The sequence below is a fragment of the Camelus bactrianus genome, chromosome 5 (genome assembly GCF_048773025.1).
Source record: "Camelus bactrianus isolate YW-2024 breed Bactrian camel chromosome 5, ASM4877302v1, whole genome shotgun sequence".
Classification (NCBI taxonomy): domain Eukaryota; kingdom Metazoa; phylum Chordata; class Mammalia; order Artiodactyla; family Camelidae; genus Camelus; species Camelus bactrianus.
Genome location: NC_133543.1, coordinates 87,748,136 through 87,756,739, shown reverse-complemented (window position 1 = coordinate 87,756,739; position 8,604 = coordinate 87,748,136). Strand labels below are relative to the sequence as shown.

The following is an 8,604-nucleotide window of genomic DNA, read 5'->3' as shown; positions in this document are numbered from 1 at the left end:
CTGTGAGGCAGGACATTCCTCCTCTTTCCTGGCTGGTTTGCATTGGATATCTGCCATCTGCTGTATTAGTCAGGGGCCAGACAGAAAACAGAAACCACTCTGCTTACTGTACAGAGAGAGAGTTGAGCACAGGGAATCAGTTACACAGAGATGGGAGGGTTGAGAAACCAAATGGGAATTAGCGACACCAGGAAGCTTTTAACACCTCTGGGGCTGGAGGGGGAGAAGGGTGGCATTACTGGCAGCCAGGATGGGGGCCACCAGCAGAAGCTGAAACCATGGGCAGCCCATGCGGTGGGAGCTGGAGATGTGGGGTGGAGGCTGCTTGAGATCTACCCAAAGCAGAAAGGGAGGTGCAGAAATAGTGAGGTCCCCCACTTCCTCTTACCCCTCAGACTGCCTTGCCTCCCATGTCAAAGCTGTCCCCAAGTCAGAGGGCAAGAGAGCCTGGGAACATGGTTTCCTGCAACCTAGAGCAAGGAGACAGAGAATGCGGAGTGAACAGGTAAAGGACAGACACACTGGTGGTTAGAGAGTAAGTTTATTCCACTGTGTGTGCTTTTGACTGTGAACCCCAGGTAGCTGAGAGTCCCCAGCTGCAGGTAGAGAACTGGACCATACCCCAAAATTTCCCTGCAGAGCACTGGTGATGATAGCGATTCCGGTGGCCATCCCCGAGGAGTTCTTCTTTCTTGGAAGAATGAATTGAGTCTCCCCATACATGTTTCAATGCCTTTATGCCCACATGGGGAACCCACAGGAAGCTGAGGTCATTATTTAGGGACTCGGTTGAGCTCCCAAGAGAACTAGGTACACCTTCAGAATTTCTACCGCCAATAATTTCCTTCCAGCACAGCTATGCTAGGAGTCTGCTGAATTCCAGTTCAGAGGCTGATCAGAGCTGTCTCGGCAATGCTGGGTGCATCTGGAAATTCTCTCTACTGTCCAGTCTGAATCCTTTCCCCTGTTTTGTTAGATGACTCATGGGAGACCTCGGAGATGATTACCCCCTGTGATCTAGAAGATAATTCAGGATATGGAAAAAAAGGAAAAAAAAAGATTTTTGAATTTGAACTGAGTATGGACTTAGTGAACTCATGATGTGGCAAAGGAGGGGCAGGGACGGGGGTCATGTGAGGGATTTTCAGGCTCCAGAGTGACCGGAATGACTAACTGGATATTGTCCAGGTGGTGGGGTTTGAGGTCCCGTTGTGCTCAGCAAAGAGGTTCCTGGGAACCTAACGGGGACAATTTGGGGTTTTGCAGATCATCTGAACTGAGGTGGTTGCACATATGTTGGAGGGCATGCAGCTCCCTATACGTCTGTATTTTAAAGTAAATAAAAGGCTCTCCGAGCAAACCACACAGTATTGGATGCACTCAGCTTCCAGTTCGGAAGCCTCTGCTTTCTGGCTTCACAGGAGCCTGTGGTGACCACTTGGGCTGGGAGTCCGGGTTGCTGGGTCAGCTTCTGGCTCCCGCCGATGATTCACTGTAGCTCCGATGGATGGGCAGCCTGCTGCTGTGAAACAGGCGGAGGGGCTGGGGTCATCGGGCGCTGTGAGAACAGATGTAATTTTAACTTGATGTTATGGGTTGAATTGTGTCCCCACCCCCAATTCACATGTTGAAGTCCTAACCCCCCAGGACCTCAGAATATGAGTTATTATTTGGAATTAGGGCCTTTATAGAGGCAATGAGGTTAAAGTGAGGCCGTTAGAGGGGGCTCTGATTCAGTGTGACTGGGGTCCTGATAAAAAGGGGCAGTTTGGGCAAGAGACACAAGTAGAAGGAAGCTGATGTGAAGATGGGCACTTGCAAGCCAAGGGGAGAGGCCTGGACAGATCCTTCCCTCGAAGCCCTCTGAGGGAACTGACCCTGCTGACACCTGGACCTAGACTTTTAGCCTCCAGACCAAGGAAGGTGATTCACTGTCTCCTGTCTCTTCTCACCCGGGAGGTGTCAGTGAATCCTTGTTCCCTTCTGTCTTCCCCTTCTTGTCTCCCCACACCCATTCTTCTATCATCCTAACAAGCTCAATTCAAAGATCTGTATTATTTTCATCTAGAAAACGTATCATCACTTGTATGCCTTCAACTTTGCAAGCCTCCATCCCCTTTGAGTGTAAAAGGGAAATGGCTCTTCGTTGGCGTCAGGATTCAGTTAACCACTGGGATACAAGTGCAGTCGGCGGGATGGAGGTGAGCCATTGGGAGGGGCTGTCCGTCAGGGAGGGAGGTGAGGCAGTGGGGACAGTTGGGAAAGAGGGATGTCATCACTTCTTTCCCAGAAATCTGGGTAAGAAATGGGCTACAGTCTCTAAGGCTTGACAAGAAGGCAGTTCTACTTGAAGACAGAGCTGATGAAATGACTCCCAGGGGCCTTGAAGGCTAGTCCCCATATCTGCTTACATCAGATTACCTGGAGAGCTTTAAAATTTTTCCTCCCCATTTTATGCTAATGAAATTGCAAAACGCCATAGTGAGCATCTTTGTACTTACAGATATTACTAACAGTCCTGGTAGAATTAAAAGCACCCATGCATTCCTCTCATTTTCAGCAAGGCAACTCAGCCGTCACTCAGGCACCTAAACCAGAATCACCAGAGGTGGGGCCCAGGACTCTGTTTTGCCAGTTCTCCAGATGGTTCTGTGCAGCCGGAGGGATGGGGCACACCTATGGACAGAGCCAATGCTGGGGTTACATCTGATAGCCCCCAAGCCCTGCATCCCCCAGCTCCACATTTCCACATGCTGGCACTGGCCTGTGGGGATGAGGTGGGGCTGGAGGCACAATCGGGACTGAAGGAGCCCAGGAGTCAGGGGCTGCTGGTGGCCAAAAATTTTGTAGGGAAGAGAGAGGCCAGAGGGGCAGAGAGGTCAGCGGCAATAACACCCCACGGGAAGGAAATGGAGGTCGACTTTGTATCAGGATCCGGGGAAAAGAGAGTCAGCCCCCTCCCACATCGAATTCGAAGACTAGCTTCTCCTCTTGTTAGATGTGGGAACTAATGTCTAATCTCCTTCGCAGTCATTTGATCATGGGCAAGTCGCCTTGAACCCCAATTTCCACGTGTCCAAAGTGGATACTATCTTTCTTATTCTAATTGATAGCATGGTTAAGAAGATCAAATTAACTGAAGTTCAAGTGAGTACTTTGAAACCATGAAGGGTTCAATCCTATCTGTCCTTCAATGTCAAGATCAGATACCATCTCCTCGGTCCAGCCACCCTGGACCCCACCCTCCTCCTCCAGGCTGGAAGTAATCATGTTATGTTTTTTCCTTCTCCCAAGGACCACATCACAGTCTCCTTTAAAATGTAATTATTTGCTTTCACTTCTGTTTCACTGACCAGAATCTGAGCCCCGTAAGCACAGGATAAATATTTCCTTCAGGATTTCCTCTCCAACGCCTGGGACACGATGGGCAATTGGTGAGTGTATTTTGCATTAAGGAATGAAGACTTAATTTAGGCAGAGTGTGGCATCAGTCTGTTCCCAGAAGCCTGTGCTGCAGAGCCGTGCTTCAGGCGGGTCCGGGCCTGGGTGGAGACGGCCAAGGATCTCAGTCTTTGAGTTGCAGCTGAACCTGCAGGAGGCCCTGCTCCTAGTTTGGCCTCAGTGGTCTCATGGCTGCTCGGGCTCCAGCCAGTTCCCTCCAGCATCTCCTGCAGCCCGGTCCGCTGTGACTCTGGGACAGTGGGCTTGACTTGTGTGTCCATTTCAGAAGGCAAACATGTAATTTCAGGTCATGCCCGGTGCCATTTGGAAGGAAGCTCAGGTTTCCCTAAGTGGAAACAGCATGCTCTGAAAGTAATTATGTGCTGGGGGGCATGTTCTGGAGTAAGACTCAGCATTTACAAGCAAAGGTTACCTTTTCTGCTTGGTGACAGGACAGCCCAGGGAGGCCACCATCAATCCTAGTTAGCTCCTATAGTATCTCAGGAGAGCCTGCACGATCCCTGGCACTGGGATATCTGTCAGGATTTTGGCCCTTGGTTTCCAATGGACTCTCTGGTATCACTCTTTTCCATGTTAAGACCTCAGACACAGAATATGATAGGCTCCTCAGCTGGAACAGTGGTACCTTGGATGATCATATTCCCTATGATTTCAGTAGCATAAGGAGGTTGACCAGTTGTGTACTGGTGAAAGTTTAGCACTAGCTTTTTGGGGGGAAAAAGCCCGGATCTACAGCATCTGCTCATTTCTGTGATGAAAATACTCCCACTCTGGCAGATTTCAATGTTACGTCATTGAATGTAGACTTGGGAAGAGATGCTGCATGGACTGTTGATAACTGGTATGAGCTGTGAGAGCCAGCCCTGCACATCGCTGCTTTTGACTCTGGCACCTACAGAGTTCTGCCACTGTTATCCAGTGGCATGTTACCCTACGTTCATCTGCTGTGCACGTGTGCAGTATACCCAGGGATGCCTACATAATTTGTGGATCCCAGTGCAAAATGTGGGCCCCTTGTTCAAACAGCAGGAAAAAAACATGCCAGGGGAGCTACTAAAACATAAAGCTCTCAAGGTGTTTTTTAATTTTAATTTTTTAATTTTTAAAAATTTATTTTTTATTGACATGTAGCCAGTTTACAATGTTGTATTAAAAATTTCTGGTGTACAACATAGTGATTCATTTATATATATAGATTCCTTTTCACGTTCTTTTTCATTATAGGTTATTACAAGGTACTGAATATAGTTCCCTGTGCTATATAATAGGACCTTGTTGTTAATCTATTTTATATAGTAGTTAGTATCTGCAAATCCTGATCCCTCCACCCCTGCTCCAAACCCCATAACCAAAGGCCAAACCATAAGTTTGTTTTCTGTCTGTGAGTCTGTTTTGTGAATAAGTTCATTTGTGTCATTTTTTTAGATTCTACATATAAGTGATAACATATAGTATTTTTCTTTCTCTTTCTGGCTAACTTCGTTTGTATGACAAATCTCCAGGTCCATCCATGGTGCTGCAAATGGCATTATTTTATTCTTTTTTATAGCTGTGTAGTATTTCATTGCATATATATCAAGGTGTTTTTAATTTGCTATATAGTTCTAACTAAATGCCAATTTAAAAATTAAAAGATTAGCATGAATTTTATATTAATATTGTATAATGCCAGTTTGGGATGAAGGTGTGAGTGTTTAACTAGTGGAGCCAACACAGTTACACAATTGTGTTTCTTAGCTCATATGTGGGTAGTGGAAACTCTCACAAAATGAAACCTACTGTTTTTCTTGCTTCTCTACCAGCTCTCTCTACCTTCTTACTGGTGAAGAAGGAAAGGCAGAAAGGAAAGAGGTCTATGAATTCCTCTGTCTTCCCTGCTTCTGGGTTGTTCATGTTTCCTAGAAGCCATTTCCTTCTTTCTGTATTCAAAGCAAGTTCTGGTTTGAATGGAAAAGGTAGCTTGTCAAGGCTGTCAGCTCCCATGTTACTTAGCTGTCAGCGTAATTCGATTACTTGTATTTGCTTTGAGTCTTGCTGAGCTGCCATGCAGGGTGAGTCCACTGGAGTTCTGTGCTCATAGGAATTGCAAATGCTATACGCAAACGGGGAGGCAAAGAATAGTAGACACGCATTATACCCATATCTGATCCACTCACGAGCACACCCCTGTGTCCCACTGGGCTTCAACTACAAAACCCAAACATAAAACTACTAAGAATTTCAAATTAAGAATTTTTCCAAAGAGGAAATGCAGATGGCCAACAGGCACATAAAAAGATGCTCAACATGGCTAATCATCAGGAAAATGCAAATCAAAAGCACATCACCTCACATCTGTCAGAATGGCTATCATCAAAAAGAACACAAATAATAAATGTTGGTGGGGATGTGAAGAAAAGGGAGCCCTTCTACATTGTTGGTGGGAATGTAAATTGGTGCAGCCACTGTGGAAAACAGTATGGAGGTTTCTTAAAAAACTAAAAATAGAACTACCATATGACCCAGCAGTCCCACTCCTGGGTAGATATCCAAAAGAAACAGAAACACTAATTCGAAAAGATACGTGCATCTCAATGTTCATAGCAGCATTATTTACAATTGTCAAGATATGGAAGCAACTGAAGTGTCTATCAACAGATGAATGGATAAAGAAGATGTGGTATATATACACAATGGAATACTACTCAGTCATAAAAAAGAATAAAACTTTGCCATTGTCAGCAACATGGAGGGACTTAGAAGGCATTATGCTAAGTGAAGTAAATCAGACAAAGACAAATACTGTATGACATCACTTACTGTATGGAGTCTAAAAGATACAACAAACTAGTAAATATAACAAAATAGAAGCAGACTCACAGTGATAGAGAAAAAGCGAGTGGTAACCAGTGGGGAGAGGGGTGATGTGGGATTGGGGAGTAAGAGGTACAAACAATTAAGTATAAAATAAGCCACAAGGATATATTGTACAACACAGGAAATATAACCAATAGTTTATAATTACTATAAACGGAGTATAACCTTTAAAAATTGTGAATCACTATATTGTTAACCTATATAATATCATACAGCAACTATACTTCAAAAAAAATTTTAAGAAGTTGACAGCAGAGCATCAGACCCTCTGTGGAGCCCATGTGAGCTGAGCTCAGAGACCCCCATGTGCTTGCACAGGTCACACACCCAGGACGTAGGGGATCCACTGTGTAAGTCTGGGGTCCCAGATTTATGGGTGAGGTTCTGATGCTGCCTGGGGTGGGCATGAGAGGGACCCTCAGAAGTCCTTATCTTATAACCCCCTTGTGTTTCTGCAGCAGAGGGTCAACCCGTCTTAATCTGAGAAGCGCTGCTGCAAAGAAAGCAAACCTGTAAGGAAGGGGGAGGTCATAGCCTTAACCGGGAGCTAGGGCTCAAGAAATAGCTGCTAAATGAATGAAGGTGTGAATGAATTAAAGAGAGGATTTGAGAAGCCTGGAGTCATCCAGGAGAGGTTTTAGAGAGACATGAAGTCTGTTTCCCATTCAGTCCTGTGTCCTCCATCTCTTCCCACCTTCTAAATGAATTCCCAGCACTTATCCCAGGGCTCGAGTAGAGGAGTGTCGCTCATGCTTGTTGGATGGCTGAGGGATGAGGGAGGGACGAGGGAGGGCCTCGCGGTGAGCTGAGGGCAGCGGGGGAGAAGATCTCAGAGCTCCCTCCTAGTCACACTGGCTGCACAGTCACCTGCAGGTGCTGAGTGAGACCCCTTCTGTGTGCAAATCCAGCCAGGCTCTGTTGGGAGCTCCCAGGGGTGCGGGAGGGTGCAGCAGGGTTGGAGGAGGCAGGCCCCCGCTTTAGCTCTGGCTCCCCTTCAAGGTCTTCAGAGAAATGCTCTTAGCCGCCTCTGTCACCTGTTTCCACGTCTCATCCGGGAAAGTCAGGAGCTAAATCCCCATGGATTTGGCTGTCTGGGACACAGAAATGCCACCTGGGTCAAATGCCTGCTCCCTGCTCTCCAGCTGGAAGGCTCTACTCCCTTCTTGGAACTCCTGGAGACTTTTATTGGTGCCACTGCCTCTAAGACACTTGTCGCAGCCAACCTTGTGACTTGGGCGACATTTGTTCTCCTGGTGAGTAGAGCCACAGTGATTTATCTCTGTGCACCTTTCTACACTCTCATCCCAAGGGCCTATTTAGCACTGAGCTGCCTGGGTCTGGCTTGCAGCGCACGTAAGTGGAATGAAGGCTGGAAGGTCTGTGTCCTGTGCTTCTAACGCAGGGTGGGTTGGCTGCTGGGGTGTGGGGCTCTCCCCATGGATGGCAGGGGGATATTCACTGGGGCCTCACAGTGCAGCACCAGCGCACATCCACAGGTGCCATGACATGGAGGCCAGGAGTGATCCCGGGCAGGTCAGCTATTTTCTGAGCTGCGCTGGAAGAGGCTTGTTGAAAGGCACATCCTGTCCCCGGTGGCTCTCCAGATGGGAAGAGACCCAGTGTCGACAAAGCGTGGAGGAGAGACCATAGGAATGGGGCCCATGATGAAACCGGAGCTGCTGGGAAGAGAGGGGAGGGCGCCATGCAACCAGCTGAGACCAATTTCGTCATCTGTCAAATGAGAATAATACTTTGACAACAGAAGAAGGACAGGACCCAGAGGATCTGGTGGCCTCCCATGTCCACTTTTAGCATCCACATGCTCTGTTCCGGCTCCCTTTGCCTTACGTCTCCTAGGTCCTCATTCTACCTCCCTCCTCCATAGGGACTCATCCAGCAAAGCTCCAAGAGGCCAGGCTCTCCCCTTCCTTTACTTCTGTCTCCAGTCAGAGCTACAATAATACAAGTAACCTTTAGTGGGCACTGACTGTGTACCCTGCATTTTACTAAGCTCTTTCAAGCATTAACCCATTGAATCCTCATGGAAACCCAGTGAGGTAAACCTTTCCATCCTCCCCACTCTTTAAATAAAGACGGGAGGCTCAGAGAGGTGAAGTAACTTGCCTGAGGTTGCTCAGCTGGGAATCTGAAGAGCTGGGTCTGAAAGCAGTTCTGTCCGACATCACAGTTGGTGATCTTGTCCCCCACACTCCATCAACATCCTGAATTACTTCCCCATCTTGAGTTCTGGAGCTGCAGATCCCTGCTGGTGTCTGGCTGGCTGAC

The 8,604-nt window shown here is 47.3% G+C and overlaps 1 long non-coding RNA gene across 6 annotated transcripts in view; it reads left to right on the top strand.

Annotated features, from left to right (window-relative positions):
• The window catches only part of LOC123615014 (uncharacterized), a 49,381-nt gene extending 41,926 nt beyond the window's left edge, over positions 1-7,455 (top strand). For all 6 annotated transcript variants that reach the window (XR_012507168.1, XR_012507167.1, XR_012507171.1 and 3 more), the window contains 3 exons: positions 2,069-2,201; positions 3,357-3,434; positions 7,318-7,455. This is a non-coding gene — a long non-coding RNA (uncharacterized LOC123615014). The remainder of the gene's footprint in view (positions 1-2,068; positions 2,202-3,356; positions 3,435-7,317) is intronic.
• Positions 7,456-8,604: the final 1,149 nt, after the last annotated feature.